This window comes from Herpailurus yagouaroundi, unplaced genomic scaffold (genome assembly GCF_014898765.1).
Source record: "Herpailurus yagouaroundi ecotype Mexico unplaced genomic scaffold, PumYag 188, whole genome shotgun sequence".
NCBI classification, from domain to species: Eukaryota; Metazoa; Chordata; class Mammalia; order Carnivora; family Felidae; genus Herpailurus; species Herpailurus yagouaroundi.
In genome coordinates, this window is record NW_024412419.1 from 29,303,302 (window position 1) to 29,323,513 (window position 20,212).

Sequence of the window (20,212 nt, forward strand, 5' to 3'; positions counted from 1 at the left end):
AGGTACACAATATCAATGATGTTTTTAGTAGAAGCACAATTAGAAGAATATTAATATCTTACTGTCTTATAAAATATCATTGATTTATATTTTACCAATATATTATTTAGTAACACAAATATGTTTTATTAAGAAATAAAGAGCCCATGTTCTTCTGTGCAGATTTTGGAATTAAGTAAATAATACACCACAACTTTTATTGATATTAATTAGTAAACTAATTTTTTCAACCAGATGCAATAATACCCATTTAGATAACACATGAGAATAGTTGGGGATGATTCTTGATCATCAGCTGTTGGGATGCATTGTTAGCATTTAGAGGGGCACGGACACCCTCATCTTTACAATGCAGGAAACAATTACACCCAACCAAGAATTGTCTTTCTCAAAATTCCGGTAGAAACAATGATGCACTAGCCATACTTTGCTATTCATTCTAAGGCAAAACTAGTGCCTTATGCAAATTGCAAGTAGCTAGTAGCTTCTGAAAATCAACGAAACACTGGTAACTCACAGAAAATCAGGGGAATTCCAATTACAGAAATAAAGGTGTCATAGAAGCATTGTAATTATGTAACTTAATAGAATACTAACTAATACTAGTTTGGGTGTACCAACTTGCAATATCCAATATGGGTAGTCCTTGATTTTAACCTCAAATAGACTGGACTTGTACATTTTTTATATATAATAATCCAAGGAAACACTTGTGTTTCTGAATAAACTCCTGACCTATTAGGAAGGCCCTCTTGGCTCACCAGTGGGCTTTGAGCTGTAACTTGAAAAATACTGGTCTAGTCTTTTAGATTGTTAAAAACTAAGCTGATGGGATACTCTGGTTTCTCTTCAGATCGCATAAATCTTTCGCCTTTTACTAAAGATTTCCGTGGAGAAAAACTAAGCTGATGGTTTCTAAGGGCCTGCTTTATTCCTTGACCAAACAATTAAAGATTAAAGAAGTCATGAAGAATTATCAGGCAAGCATGAAATCAAAAGAAGTTTATCATCACTTCTTACCTCACTGATAAAATCTAGCAGAGGTGGGATGGAACAGAAGGTCCCTACTCCATATGAGAAAAAAACTTACTTATTCTTTTCTCATCAGGGCACACAAAAGTTTGTGGGGTAGTAAAAGGTGGACATGAGTCATCTGTCTCCTATGGATTCCTGAGTCACTTTGAAACTTTTCTGGTCAGCAAAGAACTTTACCATAGTTGGGGGTTATAGTAAGTTAGTAGCAGTGATGTACCATAGCATACCATGCCAGAGCACATGTACTGTTTTGTCAGGCTTTAATAAAAATGAAATGAATGTGCATCTTTCCTTATGGGACTGTGAATACTTAGGGCTCTCATTTACAGTGCTCAGATATTCACAGTGCAGGTCACAAATACAAAAGAAACCCACTTCTCTGCTCAAATTGTACCACTGAAAATCAACCAGACTCATAATTCAAACAAAGCATTACATGTGATTGTACATTACTGTGTTAAAGCAAAGCTGCATATATTTGGCGGTAACTTTGAGCAAGCTGACTTCAAATAATTCACGGGCATAGTCTGTTCACTGGATGAAAGTCCCATTAGCAAAAGTGGCATTTGCTTGGAGCATTGAGGGTCCTCAAGAATTATTGCAAGGCTTATCATCAATATATCTGAACAATGTCTAAAGAGGGTATCTGATTATCTATTGTTTGAAGGACCCTTCAAAAACCAGGTCAAAAGCAACTTCTGATCCAAAAATATAATAACCAATACTCCTCTCCCATATACTCACATACACATGTGATTATGTACATGTATACACAGAGTCTAAATTAGGGGGGGAAAGGCTTAGCCAGCAATGAATCAAGCGATATCTCACCTTTATATCTTCTACTGTCTCCAAATATTCACAGATAGCCAATGCAAAGGCTTTTGGGCTTAATTTAAATAGCTGGGGTGGGGAGGAAGAAACTCCTGTCTCACATAGAGCCATCCTTTTCATTCTCTGGTACAAAGGAGGCTGTCAGAATGCTCAGTGGGCAGAGCAAACATTGTTGAGAATGTGCCACCATCAATTACTATTGATTAAGAGTGATACTCAGTGTAGTAAAGACCCTGTGATCTAAGATAACCTACTCATAAACCTTAGCGACACTTTCTTTTTCTTTTTTTAATCTTGCAATCTGTAGCACATTTTTTTCCGTTTTTGTTTTTATTTTGATGTTACAGAAGAGCAGAGGGCAAAAGAATTTTGTCCATTAATTCAGCATTAATAAGGAGTGTTCTGTGCTTTCACATATCCTCCATGCACACTGATGTTCCTATTTTCTTTGCTTTCTTCTCCTTAGTGGAAAGCTGTCTTCTTCGCTAATTAAAATGCATTACCTGCTCCTGAAATGAAGTAGCTGAGAAATCACTGGCTGCCTGCCTCCATCATGTTTAATAAACCCCTGGAGAACAAAAATGTCCCTTTGTTGGGGGGAGGGGGGAGGAGGGGTTCTTCTTTAGCTTCCAGTCTCTGGCAACACAGTGGCTCAGCTATTTCAACTGGTTTGCTTTTTGTGGCATCCAGCTAGGGACGTGAAGTGGCTGGATGTTCACTATGCTTTCAGTCGTACTTTGTCTAGATGCTGCAATGCTACCCCCAAATTCTTACACTATCAGTCTATCTCTGTGAGTGAAAACTCTTAGTGAGGCATGATCTTATTATCCAACATTAATAATCCGAAACACAGTGTTTTAGGCAAGAGGCCGGGCAACCCACCTTACCTTGCCTCTTCTTCAGTTGACATAAGTGTATTTGTTGCATTTATTTTTATTGTTTCTTCCTTGCTCCCTGTAGGTCTCTTGTGAGCTTTCTTTATCTGGCTGGTCTGCATTCACCGGGTTTAAGTGCTTAGTGTGAGCTTGAGTGTTCGGAGGAGAGAAACTCCTACTAAGCAAAGGTTGTTAAAGCTGCAGGACAAGAACCCTTTACCTACCTGTCTTGATCCACAGGATTCTATTTTTCTGGGTTAAATTATCCACTGTTTTAACTTTGTAACATCGTTAGTGTTAACAAAGTCAGCATTTACATGAGATATAAAGTAATTAAGTTTAAGACCATTGGCTTTGAAGTCAGATGACCTCAAAGTTTTTACAGTTCTTATGACCTGTAAAACTTTAGGCTACTTAACTGTCTAGACCTGTTTCCTCATCTTGCAGTTCAAAGGATTGTTTTAAATTAATTTGAATAATGCACATAAGGTACTTAGTTTAGTGGCTACAATAAGCTATAAAATAATCACACTCTACTCTTTTTTTGAAAGAGAGCATGCACACATGCATGCACACACACACATATGCACACACACACACACACACACACACACACACACACACACACACGAGTGAGCAGGGGAGGGGGAGAGGCAGAGGAAGAGACAGAATATTAAGCAGGTTCCATGCCCAGCGCAGAGCCCAAAGTGGGGTTCCATCTCATGACAGTAAGATCATGACCTGAGCCGAAATCAAGAGTTGGACGCTTAACCGACTGAGCCACCCAGGTGCCCCTGAAATAATCATACTCTTCTTAACAATAACTTGTTTTGAGTGACTATTATATTTCTAATAATCAGTGATTTTTATGTCTTCCGTATGCTTGAGGAGAAAGCAAGTTGTCTGTGGGAACTTAAAATATATCAGACTCTTGGATGTCCCAGGATACATACAAAAAAGGATGTGGCCTGGGAAAATGATAAATGCGAGATTTGATGATTCCATATGGAAAGAGAAAGTCCACACACATGTGAGAGCTTACTGCCTTCTTTCTACTTCTCAGAGATATCACTATTAAACTGACAGGTTTATTTTCTACTCTTCTTCCTAGTTTCTGTGTCTCAATAAAGCACTTGAAAATTTACTTATTACCTAAAGTGGATGGGACGTGTCTTTTGAAGAGATACTTCTGTATCAACTTGTCTCTGAGTATATTTGGTGGTCCTGGTTCAGTATCTCCAGCAATCTGGTTTTAGTCAAACAATGTGTTGAGGGGTTTTATTAACATATAACTTAAGAGTAATTCAACAGGACTTTATTACTCATTCCCTTACATCCGCACTAAAATCAACCCATTTTTGTCACTGTCACTGCTTTCTTGTTATGCTTTTTTTCAAAGTCTGTCCTATAGGATTATAATTTATATTTCCCCAATCATCTGGTTTTGTCACACTTGTTCAAGGAAAGAATGAGTCTCAACTCAGTACCTAACATCATGGCAAACTTAATACTGTCCCTGTGCAAGTCTGGAGGCTTTGATAAGTCCATAGATGCACACATACCTTTGAATCAGGCAAACAGGGTCTACCGTGTCAGCTGTGGTGGGCCTATATTTGAAGGAACAGCATGCTCTGATAGTCACTTTTTCCTACTCCAAATCCAATGTTACTAGCCTCTTACAATATTTTGGCCCCTCTCTCCGCCTGGGACTTTATCTTTGAATGCGTGTTGATAGAATGAGGTAACAGGTGTTCCAACAATAGACCCTTTTTTGGCATTACATACCAAATACATTAGTGGTTTTTGTTTTTGTTTTAAATCCATATCTGGATTCAGTTGGTTGTGATGCCAGAGGACTGGTTCTCATTCTCTGCTCTCACACTTCTCTGGCCCTCCTCCTCCTCCCTTTTTGCAGGCTCTGCCTACTTCCTCAAAGCAAATGCTCTCATCTTCTGCCTCTCCTCTTCTTAGTTCCTAAAGCTCTTTTTGAGCATTTTCGTTCACACAACTTCTTTCACGTCATATTTACACTGATGACTTCTGTATCCATGCCTCTGGGGATTTGAGTTGTTAAATCACAATGTTTCCCTTTGAGTTGCAGTAGAAAAATATGAAATATCTCCAGGGGTTAGTTTTTAGGAGGACATTTTCAGTAGTGCTGCTGGTAAACTTGGAGAATTGAAACAGCTTGGCTCTGAGGTTAAGTTGGGCTCCCTATTTGTTCTCACCTCAAATTGAATTACTCACCCATTTCCAGGCAGAACAGTCAAAGATTCCAGGCATCCCCACCGTGCAGGAGATCTGCCCTAGTGAATTACCTAATGAAAAGAAATAGAAGCAGTGGTAAGTCTAGTGCGTGTGGACCAATGTCAAAAGGACAAGTAGAAAATGAGAAAGAGAGAGAGAGAAAATAAAGACTAAGGGGAGAAGGAAGAGCCTGAGGGCTGAGCTGTACTCACTGGGCTCCCATTTCTCCACCCATCTACTTGGAGAAAAGAGTAAAGAGAGGGCAGGACGTGCCCGTCTAATATTATTCCCTCATAAAAACAGAAGTCCATTGAAGAATAGACAACTAGAGGCCAATGAGGAAGAAAAGAATAAACGCTTCTCGAGAACAATACTCTCAGTTAAGTTTCATACATTCTGCACACCCACATATCCAAACGTCCATGGGGCACCTCCACCTGATTTTCCCACAAGTAATTCAAATTACACATATCCAGAATTGAAACCATACCCCTCCAAACCTGATGTTCTATAAGTGAGCTGTAGGCAACTTGGCAACTTCTTCCTTGTTCTCCTCTGCCTAATCAAATGCAAGAAAATACACTCTAGACTACCACTTAAATACTAATCATCGAAAACGCATTACTTCCTTGTTACTATATTAAGTACTTTACATACACTATCTTGTTCAATATTTTTTTCCCAACTCTGTAGGGTAAGTAGAATAATCTCTATGAGAAAACAGAAAATTAGAAAGGTTAAGCATGTTACTAAAGCATATACCTCTCAAGGACATGATCTTAGTGTGGACAGGAACCCCCCACACCCGGGCTGGGCCCTTCTCTTTACACATTCTGCTGCCCATTGTTCTCTTTTGCCTGGAGACTGTTTGCACTAGCCCAGAAAATGGACCCTCTAACTTCAGATTTGACTCCTTACAATTTAGCCTCTACAAGACCTTCCTACAGAGTGCTATTTCTAAATGCAAATCTGAACAAGTAAAATTTTCTGCTATAAACATTTCAGACGCCCCATCATGACGCAGCTGTCGCCTATCTGTCGAATCTAATCTTCTACCCTTCTCCCACACACATTCTAGGCTCTGCTGATGCTGAACTGTCATTCCCAAGAAATGCCAGCCTCGTTCCTGGTTCCTTACTTGTATACATGTCATTTCTTTCCTCTGACTAAAATGAAATTATCTCATCTACCCCACCCCAGTCTTTGAAAGGCGAACTCTAACTTAATTATGAGCTTAAATTTTACCCCTGAGTGAATCCTTCCTTAAGCACACTTCAACACATACCTGTCATATTGCAGGCATTTTATTACATTGCATTGTAACTGTTATGCAGTAGGTCTGTCTGATTATAAAAGCTGCCTTGTACAGTACAGAGAATCCTTATGTTTGTGTCTAACATATCCAGCACAGCAACTGACACATATTAGGTGCTCAATGCACACTTTTTTTTTCCCAGTTGAATAAGGCACTCTGTATATCCAGGACTATAATATATTTCTCTTGTGAAGGGAGTAAGGGAGCACAATATGGTATTCGACTCACCAACATTCTACAGATGACATCGTGGGCTTTACATAATTATTCATTTGAGAATGCTAAGTAGAAATTAACAACAAGAAAAAAAAAACTTTGACTCTCTTGCTTGAGGCAACAAGAATCACCCTCCAGGGAAAAACTTTCTTATTCACATAAAAATAAGTAAATTGTATTAAAAAAAAAGAAAAGCACAAGTATATACAATGATTGAATTCTGCCTATCCGAAGAAGAGGATAAAAGAGGTGATGATTTGCCAGATTAGACCTTGAGGAATTACAGCTAGATTTTCAGGGAACCATGAAGAATAAAATCATTAGGAAGCAAAATTTTCCAAAGAGCTTATTGGGTGCAGACTTTACAACATAAGCTATAGTTCCAGGACAGAAAGAAGGATGCAGAGGAAGCATCAAATTTATAATGCCTGCTGGCCTCTTTAACTTCCACAGGGTGCTGTGAAGTCAAGAGGATATTGAGTTTCAGAGGGTTTAACTACCTAAAGTCACACAGCTGTTAAGTATCTTCCAGCCTAGCTTGAAATTCTACATTGCTTCCAGATCACTACCTGTTCTTAAGTGAGTGCTCCTATCTCCAACCAAACCAAAGGCTTTTGTATTGTATGTTTGACAAAGGAAGTTACAGACTAAAAGCTATCTAAGCAAAATGTCAAACTATAACTTCCCTAAATGCACATACCACGAACAGTTAACAAATGACCCTCATTCACTCACAGATTCATGCCTCAGGCATTCATGTCAGATCAATACATGCCAGATTCACTCTAGCTGAATAATAAAGTGGAATTCAGAAATGGGCACAGAGGAGACTGACCTGGGATTTGCAGCTCCTCGCTACTCTCACTCACGAGTTGTTTTGGTTCACCTTTGTTTGTCCATTAAAATCATAGAAAATGTTTTTAAAGATCTTTAGGGAAAAAATTCAATTTCATTATTTAATGGTTGTGATAATTGAAAGCAACTAACAGAAACTGTTAGATTTGTTAGACTAATGTGAAAATATATTTGTGTCAATTGTGGAGCAGTTTATAACATAACTCACTAAAAAATATACCATACATGTGTTTTATGAAGTAATTCCACCCCTGACTTTTTCAGTAAGATGTTAATAATTAGAAAATAAATCAGCATGCCTAACATTAACATATAATTCAAAACGATGTAGTGGCACTTTGGTAATAACAACAACAACAAAAAATAGCAGAAATGCTACTATTACTACTTTTTATCATCCCCCAAGTGTGATTACACCCATAAAACATCTATACAGACAAATCTTCATTCAAACATCTCATTCCAATTTAGACACAGTTTTCCTTCCGAACATACACTCCGACACATAAAAATGGTGTTTGTAATCTGGAGAAAATCACTAAAAGTTATTCACTGATCCTCTACCAGTTTAGTAGCAGGGATGAAGACAAATGAAGTCTTTCCATCTCTCTCTGTTCATTTCCCAGCTTTGTTGACCTTGAAGCCAATTTGTCATGATGCTTTCTTTACTGTTGCTATTCAAGATCTTCCTTTCCATCCGTTGGATTAACAGTATTACCAGGTATGTTGGCATTCATCAGTAAAGGCTGTGTTCCAGGTCAAGCCCACCCGTCATCACTATCCAGAATGAGCTCATTGAACATGTTTGCAAATAAATTTTAACACTTAAGGTCCAAGTAGTAGATACGTAGGCTCAAAAGCCACAGAGGAGGCCATAAGTTTTCAAAAAACAACTTCCCTGAAATAGTGTGCAACATGTCAGCAAATGTAAGAACAGAGGTGCCTGGGTGACTCCGACAGTTAAACATCTGATTCTTGATATCAGTTCAGGCCATAATCTCAAGGTTTGTGGGATTGAGCTCAGCGTCAGGCTCTGTGCTGACAGCGCACAGTCTGCATGAGATTCTCTCTTTCTCTCTCTCTCCCCCTCCCTCGCTCATGCTATCTCAAAAATAAATAAAAAAAAAAAGAAAAGTGAAGAAGAGCAGATTTCAAGGGACAATCTCTTCCTTTGACTAAGGTTTGCCTGCACAATCTCTTATGAGATAGGGGTAAGGAAAAGAAAGTTAAGAAATTTACTTGGTTATATTAATAACATTGTTAAAAGATCTAGCATAACGTTTTTTTCTTTGGGGGAACCCAATGTCTTTGTGTACTCTCCTGGTTTATTAACCATGATTTGTAGCCTTATAGAAAATATGTTCTAAGTAGTTAATATATAGAACAACTTTCAGAAATCAATTTTTATGTTGAAACTTTCTTTATTTGGCTTCCTGGAGTTTCTAAACAACTCTATGAATTCCAAATTTATTACAATGTAAACTGGTGCTTTTATAGAAGTTAGTTTTTCTAAGCCACAATAGAGACTTTCTTCTTTCTGCTAATTTAGAATTTTGACTTTGTACATGACTGAAAGATTTTATCGAAAATAATAATTTGGTTTAAAGAATATTTTTAAACATTACCTTATGGAAAATAACCAAATTATGGCTTGTAGAATTTGGGGGGAGATGAAGAGAGGCCATTTCCATCTGAATATCAACTGTTGGGGTGTCAAATATCCAATTGAATTCAAAAAATGAAGTTTCTGTTCACCAATAATTTTGTAAATAGATTCCTCATAAATCTGCTTTTTATCAGTGCAATGATATATTTCTTATCCTCTCAGAGGGATAGAGTCTTTAAATACCATTATCTTCACTATTTAACTCTGGGAATTTCTCTACTTTCTCTACTTTCGACTTTCTTAATCTCTATCATTTTTGTTATTTTTAATTGTGATTCTTTTTAGATTCTCTTTGCAAGCTGTCGGGCAGTGATTAGAGTGAAGGCAGTCATAATAAAAACCATTTAAAATTTTTAGTGCATTCAGAAATAGCTAGTGAAACTGCACTAACATTTTCATGGGGCAATCATGCATTTATTGTATCTATGAGTTTTACTTCCACTAGGTCCAAGATGGCAAAATAAAAAAAGGACAGGTTGAAGTAGGAAGAAAAGGGGAAAGAGGGATGGACATAGCAAACACCAGAATTAGTGGAGAAAGATCAAGAAACAGAAAAGTGTGAAAAACCAAGTGGTACTAGAAGTCCTAACATATGTGGAATTGAGTCATATATTCATTCATTCATTCATTCAACTACCGCTGAGCAAATATTTGCTGAACGTGTACTCAGAACACTGCGGTAGAAACACTAAAGATATTAGACTAAGCCAGATAGACACAGACCCTGCTTTCATGAAACTTACATCAAATATTAAGAGACTGACAGAAAGTGTTCAGTTACCAAATTAGTAAGCTCTAAGGCAGAGATTATGTTCATAACCCTTTTCCTAATGTACCTATCACCACCCTCTTCCCCTACCCCTCAAAAGAGCACCTAACCTTAATTCTTACCCAAAGATTGGGATCAAATATACCTACTTTATGGGATTTTTCCTAACTATTCACCCGTGTGAATAGATTGCTCTATCTTTTAAGACTCTACCGTTTTCTAAAGTAATTAATATGTTCTCCAAAGTGCATGGGTTACAGCCTACTGAATTCTGCATTTTGCTGAATTTATTATATATATATATATATATATATGTGTGTGTGTGTGTGTGTGTGTGTGTATACATATATATATATGTATATATATATGTCTTATTAAATTGTAAGCTTTATCTCCCAACAGTACTAACAAGGTCAGGTTCATTATTCACTTTTGACTCTTCAGTGTGTAGTACAAAGCCTAATGTGCACATACACACACACACACACACACACACACACACAACAATTAATAAGTCATTGTCAAATGAATTAAGGAACAAAACATTTTTCAGAGTCCACATTGAATTTTGTACAGCAAAGTGTTAACCTGAGTCCAGAATGTAGGCAAATAGGAGTCAGAATTTAGATAATAGTATTTGTTGTAACTGACTCACAGACTACAGTCCCCATATGCAATGTTGTGATTTGTGAAATGTGTTTAAGATTCAGTGTGAAATGTGTTAAGATGTTATAAATATCTTTCAGTAGTGTCTTGTCCAAAGAAGGAACAGTTCAACCATTAGTAGTGATTATTGGCCATGAGGATAGGAAAGTAAGTGACATGCGGACAATTCAATTCAGTTGCTGAGTAGTAACTGGGAGATACAAAAAGGTAAACAATCACACATCTTAATCCACAATAAAAGGCAAGTAGAAATAAATAGCTGAACTAGAGGAATAATTGAGGAAGTTCCTTACATTAAACAGCATTTGTTTTGAAAGATTTGAAAGTTTTCTAATTTTTATTTTCAATAAAAAAGTTTCTATCAATGTTTGATTTTATTGGAGAATGCTAGCTTGTTTTCTTATTAGCAAAAAGCTTTTATAAGTAGCATGGGACAGAACCAACCCGCGAAACTGTACTAAGTAAACTACTTCTGGAAACCAAAATGCATTACTACTTATTAAAGATAATACCTATAAAATGAAAATATGTAGGTTGTAAGTCCTCTCGTCTGAATACTGGTAAGTCTGCCAATCATTTATCGTGGATGTGAGAGATTTTTCCAGATGGCAGAATAAATTCTCCAGTGACAAACAAAAACCAAAGTTCCTTAATTACTTAATATTTTAGTGATAAATCCCGGTTTCTTGAATGATGTACTTTCCACTCAGTCAAGGAAGAAAAATGGAATCATCTTTGACCAGCCTCTCACTTCTCATATTCAATCAGTCTGAAAGATCAGGAATTTCTACAACCTCTTGCTTCCTTGAGATGATTTTCCCTTTATTCCCAGGTAGGGGTACAGATATCATTAACATTAGCAGTCCAACAAGTCAGTACCTTCACTGGCTCCTCTCCATGGAAAAAAGATGTGGCTTACTCAACTGGTGAAGTGGACAGAGTCCAATATACAGGGTATATTATTCTATTGAATGTGTTAATATATTGAAAAACACTACTTATGCATGATCCTACCTAACAATGCTTGCTCTTTCACTCTTTTTGACCTCTTGGGTCTAATTGTACTCAGGTGTGATAAACTCATCTTACTAATGTGGAAGACATTAAAGAAAAGCTTAGTTCTAAAAGGTCTGGTTAAGATCTTTCTCTTAGTTCCAGCTTCTCTGACTCTGGTTAAATAAGTCATGGAAATTCTTACCTATGTCACTGAATGCCTTTATTTGCAGTGAAAAAAGTCAAGAATCGTCATTTTAGCATCTGGTCTTTGTCTCATCCTCTTATTTTACTTCTTATGGAGTGGTACACTTCGCATATCAAAGCAGATAGTTCATTTTGAGCTCCAGGTTTCTTTGTGGTTACTCTCTCTTTGTTAAGAACCAGGGAGGAGGGAGAGGAGGTGGTTATTATACTATATTGAGCCTCCAACAATATATTTGTTCTGCTAATTCTGTGTTTTAAAACATTATTTATCCTGTATTCCTTGCCTTGTTTTGAAATATCAGCATCCCTAGGTTGAATAAGTACAGTAATATTCTAATCAGTCTCGTCGTTTCTGTCATCCTTCCCTAAAGACATCATACCGTTTGTAAGATATACCTTCATAGGTCAGCTTCATGGACAGGTGACTGTGCAGTCAACACAGGCTCTGCACATAGAAGGGCCCTTCATTTGGTTTAATCACCTGTTAATTTTATCTTTAAATTTGTATTTTGTAAGTGAAGTTCGGTAGGTATAAAAGGAATGTGTGCTTTTTGCCTATATGCAGAACTATAGAGTCTAACCAAATGAACAAAATATAGTTTCTAAGACCAGTATACTATCATTTATTATATTTGAACATATTTTTATAGTCTACATTCAAGCGAGTTCTTGGAATCTTATTCATCTGTTTCTGCACCTATTATTTATTGAGCTCAGTGTAAGTGGTTGGCTAACACAAAGAAGTGCCACTACTAAAAAAAGATATGATAAAGTTCCTTGGTCATTTGTGTTTCTTAGGACTGCATTAATGACCTTCAGTATGTATTCTAAACAAGTTGTGGTTCAAAAAGAAAGCTTGCTCTCTTGGGGCCATTAGTGCCTTGACTTACTCAGTTGTAGAATTAATATACTTACTTTAAACTCACTTTGAGGGGCGCCTGGGTGGCGCAGTCGGTTAAGCGTCCGACTTCAGCCAGGTCACGATCTCGCAGTTCGTGAGTTCGAGCCCCGCGTCGGGCTCTGGGCTGATGGCTCAGAGCCTGGAGCCTGTTTCCGATTCTGTGTCTCCCTCTCTCTCTGCCCCTCCCCTGTTCATGCTCTGTCTCTCTCTGTCCCAAAAATAAATAAACGTTGAAAAAAAAATTTTTTTTTAATAAAAAGAAAACTCACTTTGAAATGTCACTGAACTCCCATGCATCATGGATCTGCTGGCATTTTGTATTCATGGGCATCATTGACAGGGAATATGAATAAGGCAGCAAGAAAACGAGGGCACACATATTGGATGTGTTTTTTCTGCTTCCATGAACGATCTAAGGATTTAGGAAACTTGTACAAGTCATGTGTAAACTAAAGAAACAGAACCAATAGGAGTCATGTATTCATATATAAGAGATTTATTACAAGAGATAGGTATACACACTCATAGAAGTAGGATAGATGAGCCCATTTATAGGCTAGATAAATCCATACGGCACGACACCAGGAAGGGTAGGTAGCCACTCTTGGGCATAAACTTAAGATCCTACTCATTTCTTCAAGGAAGTCTTGGCTCTTCCCTTGATGCCATTGAAACTGATTGAATCTGGCCCACCTGAATTGTCTAGGATAAACTTCCTTACATAAAGAAAACTAATTATGGACATCAATCATGTTTACAAAATACCTTCACAAGATTAATGTTTGATTAAGTGGAGACTGTAGAGTAGCTAAGCTTATACATAAAACTTTTTTCATCTTTTTTTCTTTCTTTTATCTTTTTGCTTCTCTGACTAGATAATTTCCTATGACCTCTCTTGGAGTGTGCTGATTCTTTCTTCTACCTGATCAAATCTGTTTTCGAAACCCTCTAGTGAATTTTTCAGTCGAGTTACTGTATTCTTCAGCTCCAAAATTTCCATTTGGTTCTTTTTTTATGTTTTCTTTCTTTCTGTAGATATCTCCCCTCCCCCTTTCATTTTTAAATTTTAACGTTTATTTATTATTGACAGACAGAGAGACACAGAGCATGAGCAGGGGAGGGGTATAGAGAGGGGGAGACACAGAATCCGAAGCAGGCTCCAGACTCTGAGCTGTCAGCACAAGAGCCCAACGCCGGGCTGGAACTCATGAACTGTGAGATCATGACCTAAGCTGAAGTCGGCCGCCCAACCAACTGAACCACCCAGGCACCCCCCCCCCTTTTTCTTATGCACCATTTTCTTGAACTTATGGAGCATCTTTGTGATGATTATTTTGAATTTTTAGATAATTCATATACTTCCATTTCTATAGGGTTGATTTCTGGAGATTTCTTTTTTTCCTTTGATTGGGTCACGTTTTCTTGTCTGTTGATGTGTTCTGTTACTTTGTGTTGGGGTCTGCACGCTTGAAAGAACAACACATCTACCAGTTTTTATGAACTGGCTTCATACAGGGAAAGACCTTCACTAATCAGTTCAGAGATTCTTCAGGCCTTTTAAATTTTTCTTGTTGATGCATTTTCTCTGGACTGGTGCCTGTAAATTTGCAGGGTCTTTGCTTAGGAGCTCATAATCTCTTGCTCCCTCTTGTGTCTGTAGGGAGTTCTGCAGGTTCTCTGAAGCTGCCACAAGCCACCCAGTTTCCCTTTGTTCACAATAACATCCAGATTTCTAGAGTATCCTGAGTCCTATCAGTATGCAAAGGTGAGACAAAATCTAGTCCCTCAAGCAGTCCCCATTGAAAAGCTATACAATTGCTTAGATGCTCCTTTTTTCTTTTTCTACCAACGGGGAGGCCACCTATACCACAAGTCCTCTGGAGCAGCAGCAAGCCACCCAGATTTCTTTTGTTCTCAGTTGCACCCTGGCCATCTAGAGCATACAGATCCTTTCAATGCTCCCATACAGGTGAGAATAAAACAAATTCTTTGAGCAGCCTCCTGAAGAGCCAAAATGTTGGATGCAGTCAAGAATTGGGGATTCTCTCCTGCTCATTTTGCACTGGGCTGGGGAGAGGAACCAAGGCGAGTAAGGGTATATTAAAGCAAATCACTACCTTTGATCTCAGTTGCCTCCAACCCAGCATTTTTTTTTGTCAGTTCTTGGATTCATAGAAAACAGAAACAAATCTCTCAGGCAGTCTCCTCAACGGTCTGAACATTGGACTTAGGTTTAATTTTTTCTTTCTCTCCCCACGGAGAATCCAGGAGTTGGGACTTTTCTCCTGTGTGCACTGTGCAAAGAGGAGGAACTATGGCAAATGAGTGCTATGATTTTTCTTACCAGTTTCAGTGTGGCTGGCTGTGCACTTGCTTTGGGGACAGGAATCTTTCAAATGGTTTCTGAATTTCTCACAAAGGCAATTGTTGTTGACCTGGTGTCTTCATGGGAAGAAGGAGGGTCTGGGGCTTACTGTTCTGCCATCTTGCTGATGTCACTTTCCTATTACTAATTTTACAGGTAAAATTTTAGAAGCATCCTCTCTAAATCTGGAATGTGGAAGATCAGGGTGCGATTTTCATGGCTTTTAATCAACATTTTATTTGATTAGAAAGAATAAGAATAATTATTTGAATATGAAAGAATTGTCTATGTAGAACCACTCCTTGCCCACCATCTCTAAACACAAAATATTAGAAGAAGAGAGTTTGCAAAGTGGGCATATACATAATTAATACCTGAAAATTATCTTTATTTCAATATGTGATCAACCATAATTACAACATGTAAAATTAGATATTTAGGCTGCATAACAGACCATCATAAAATTTAGTGGCTTAAAGCAACAGTAATCATTTATTTTGTTTGCTTGTGACTCTACAATTATGGCACAGTTTTCTGGGGAGAGTTGCCTTTTCTCCAGGTGGCATCTGTTGGAACATTTTCACTGGAAGATAGAGGGAGGATCCACTTTCAAGGTGACCAGTTGGTCTGGATGCTTAATTATGTACTGGCAGTCTAATTTATTTTATACATGGCCCTTTCTGTGGCATGCTTGGACTTCCTTATGACATGATAGCTGACTTCTAACAGCGAGCATCCAAAGAACATAAGGAGAGAGGAATTATATTTTGTGAAAACTTAATATATTATTTAGTATCATTTTGTCAATATTTATGACTTAAGGCAGTCCTCTCTGTTTCAAAGAAAAGGGATCACGCTGGAGAGAGTGTCAAAGGAGCGGTGTATCATTGTAAGAAAGTCAAGTGGTCATTTTTGGAAAATACAATCTTCCTAATAAAAGATATCATTGTAAACAGCAACCAAAATGTAAAGGTATAGGGACACGTGGGTGTTAATACTCCGACTTCGGCTCAGGTCATGATATTACAGTTCATGAGTTCAAGCCTCCTATCGGACTCTCTGCCATCAGCACAGAGCCTCCCTTGGATCCTCTGTCCCTCTCTCTCTGCCCCTCTGCTGTTCGCACTCTCACTGTAGCTCTCTGTCTCAAAATAAAACTATTTAAAAATTGAAAAAAATGTAAAGGTATACCATGCTTATAAATAAGAAGATTAAACATCATTAAAGTGTCCATTTTTCCCTCATTAAATTCTCTAATTTCACCAATCAAAATCACGACAGGATTTTAAGGTACTTGTAGAAATGATTTTACACTTTATTTGGAGGTGTGCAAATCTTCAAATGGCCATGCTTGAGAAAAAACAAGTAGGGAGATTTGGCCTACATATATAAGGACTTATTTTAAAGTTTCAGTAAAGAAGATATGACATTTGTATGGAAATATAGTGACCAGTATAACAGAATAGAAAGCCAAGAGAGTCCCTGTTATGTTCAAAAAATTTATATATGGCTGATGTGGCATTAAAGATGATTGAAGAAATTAAGAACTAAATGGTGCTGGAAAAAACTAGTTATTCATATAATAAAAAATTTATGTTCCAACTTTCAATCTTGTGTAAAACTTATTTCAGGTCAGGGTGCCTGGTGGCTCAGTCGGTTAAACGGCCAACTTCGGCTCAGATCATGATCTCGTGGCTGGTGGGTTCGAGTCCTGCATTGGACTCCGTGCTGATAGCTCAGAGCCTGGAGCCTGCTTCGGATCCTGTATCTCCCTCTTTCTCTCTGCCCTTTCCCCACTCGCACTCTATCTCTCTGTCCTTAAAAATAAATAAATAATTAAAAAATTTTTTAAAGTTATTTCAGGTGAATTAAATACCTGTTAATGGCAAAATATTCAAAATTTTAGAAGAAAATATGCAAAAAGCCTTAATGATTTCTGGAATAAAGAGTATTTCTTTAATTTTTTTAATGTTTTTATTTATTTTTGAGACAGAGAGAGACAGATCATGATCAGGGGAGGGGCAGAGAGAGAGGGAGACACAGAATCTGAAGCAGGCTCCAGGCTCTGAGCTGTCAGCACAGAGCCCGACGCAGGGCTCGAACTCAGGGAGTGTGAGATCATGACCTGAGCTAAAGTCAGACGCTCAACTGACTGAGCCACCCAGGCACCCCAAGAGTATTTCTTATATAATATTTTTTTAAATGCTTACTTTGGATAAAAATAATTTGTTTACCATAAAATTAAGAATTACTCTTTAGTAACTAAAACAGTTAAAGGAATGCCAAATACTGAGGATGTATAAGTGATAAACAATTAGAATCAAGAATATAAAAAAAAATAACCTCCCCAAAAACAGTAAGAGTTACCTAAAAGGAAAAAAAAAGGAAATGTATGAATAGTTATGAAACTAGAGCAAAATGAATGATGAATAAAATATGAAAAATTTCTCAATATGTTTAATGTAAGGAGAAATATAGTTAATATTAAGTTATATATAATACAATATATCAATATATTCAATAAATATATATATTAATATGTTTAGTGTTAAGCTATATAACTTAGGGAATGGCTTCTATGTTTGTACCAGGAACCACTTTTGACAATGCTTATTCATATCACAAAAAAGAAGAAGAAATAGAAACAATCCTAATTTCCAAGTTCTGGAAAAAAATTATGCAATAGTCACTTATCAGCGTAATGCACAGTAATAAAATTAAAAGAAATACCTCCATAAGAAAGCTATGCTTGAATTTTAGATATAGTCTTGAATTTAACAGACAAATGAATACATAATAAAATGCACAAGTAAAAGAAATCCTAGAAGACTACCTTCGTTTGACACCATATTTATTAAACCCAAAAAAACAATGAAAGCCCAACTATGTGTTGCTTAGGGATAAATTGATTATCCTAAAAAGATTAAGCAAACTCAATATTTAAAAAGTATGTGAATGATAAAAATAAAATGCAAGACAATAAGTACTTCTGGAATGAGCCAGTGTGATGATATTGGGAAGAAGTATGCAAGTGCCTTCTTTCCCAAATTGACAATGTTTTTAAAATAATTTGTGTGGTTGGTTTACATACACATTACATACAGTGTGTGTGTGTGTCTGTGTGTGTGTGTATGTATATGTGTGTGTAATAAACTAAAATTTTAGATGTTTGGAAAAGTTCTTCCAAACTTTTACATAGGTAAATAGAAACTCCTAGCTTTCCTATATTGTATACATAACTTCATATCTGACAAACATTATGGAAGCATGTAGTTAAGTAGAAGTGAATCACTTGTTTTACTTTGAACTTCTATGCATTTATTTGATCATATTCACAGAGGTGTAGAGACCACACAGGGCCCAGTGGCCACAGAAACGGAATATCTCAGGAACTTAGTTTTATAATCATAATCATAATCAGGTGCCTGGGTGGCTCAATTGGTTGAGTGTCTGACTTTGGCTCAGGTCATGATCTTGTGGTTTGTGGGCTTGAGCCCCACAATGGGCTCTGTGCTGACAGCTCAGAACCTGGAACCTGCTTTGGATTCTGTCTGTCTGTCTGTCTGTCTCTCTCTGCTTCTCCCCTTTTCACACTCTGTCTCTTTCTCCCTCTGTGAAAAATGAATAAACATTAAAAATAATTTTATAATCATAATCTTATCCTGTTTTCCAGGCAAAACGTACAGTTGTCATACATTTAACAGAGCATTCTATTCATAACTGAAAAACTTCCAAAGAAATCTTCAGATTCCCTCAGATAACTTACAGTTTACTTGGAGTAAAGAGAAAGAGACCCTACCAGGTATCCCCCCTGTGACTGGAGCTAAGAGCACAATCCGCAGGGGACACCTTTTTATTTCAGGTTGTTCTGCAATTTCCACAATCAACCAACCCTTTCAGAAAAACCTAGTGTGTGCCCATGTGTGCGATTCCAGAGCAGTGTGAAAGTTGTTAATGATTGGATTGCTTTTTGGTGTTTTGTGCTTCTTAGATTTCTGCATGAATATGCTGCTGGAAATTGAACACCTTTCACAATACAGTTCTTCACAGTAATAAAATTCTATGTTGGAATCCATAACCCTTTAACTTTCATAAATCATATAAGATCAAATTTACACAAATATTTGAAAATTATTCTGAAGCAGCATGGTAACAGCTGAGTGAAGATACAAGTGAAAAATAAAAGTAATATTTCCTTCAAAATGCAGGTAGTATTCCAGAAAATGTTGTGAGTAGGGTAGAGTAGAATTCGTTTTCACCATTTTTTTTTTCAGCGTGCTGGATACTTAATGACTTAATATACTATTTGCAAGTTATTGCAGAAGATGCAGAGGCAAATTAAACATGAATGCTGACCTCGGAGAATCCTATACCTTGCCAAACGTGCTAAGAGGCATCAACATTATCATACAAGGGGTCCTAGAAATGACAAGGCCCTACTGCTACCATTTCAGTGCTTAATACCCCAGCCCGACACATGGATTTTTAATAGCCAGTCCCAGTGATCCGTATTGAAGGACTTCCCTTCAGCTGTTAGAAGTACTCACTCCAAATGGATGGAACTCAATGTTCTATGGGACAAATGCCTGGGATCTCACCGTCATTTGGCTGTGAGCTAACTTTCACTAACTTGAGCTTCCCACCCTTGGTTCTCGCCAGAAGAACTCTTTAATAAGTGACTTACACAAGAATCTTCAACTCAGGATCTGACCCTAGTAACTCCATCTAAGTTAAACACAGGATAAATCCGCAGTTCCTGAGAGGGGATCTCATTGGGAAATGACCCCCCTGTCTGGTTGTGGGTGCCACGTAGGGCAAGAGCGTCCTAAAACCAGGAAGGTTTCACTGTGAGATATCAGTGTTGGGTATCAGTTTACACAGAGATTATCTGGTCCGTGTACCTAATTTTAAACATGTTTTTTTTTTTTCCTTTCCTTAAATGTAGTACAATCTCGCGATTCTCATATTCAATTACTAGAAGAATGAATCACATGGATCAAGTGACGAACATTCATAGGAAATTGCCATTTTTTTTCCCACAATGATTATTTAGCCTGTCCGTGTGAAATGTAATTCAGGAGACTTTCAGCACTTTTGCTACTTCAATTACAGTTTACAAAGTTTAGCTTGATTAATTAACACTAGGTTCATGTAAACAACAATGTTACATTTGCTACACTTTTATCAAAAAAGGAAATTCACACCATCCATTGGAAGGAAGAGGGGTTTTTCATCCTCCTCTCTTTTTAAAATTAAAAAAAAAATGTT

General features: G+C 37.3%; 1 non-coding gene across 1 annotated transcript; it reads left to right on the plus strand.

The window, feature by feature from the left end:
* Positions 1–833: 833 nt before the first annotated feature.
* On the plus strand, positions 834–954 carry LOC121044619 (U5 spliceosomal RNA). The gene has a single exon (XR_005797385.1). It is a non-coding gene; the product is annotated as a U5 spliceosomal RNA (small nuclear RNA).
* Positions 955–20,212: the final 19,258 nt, after the last annotated feature.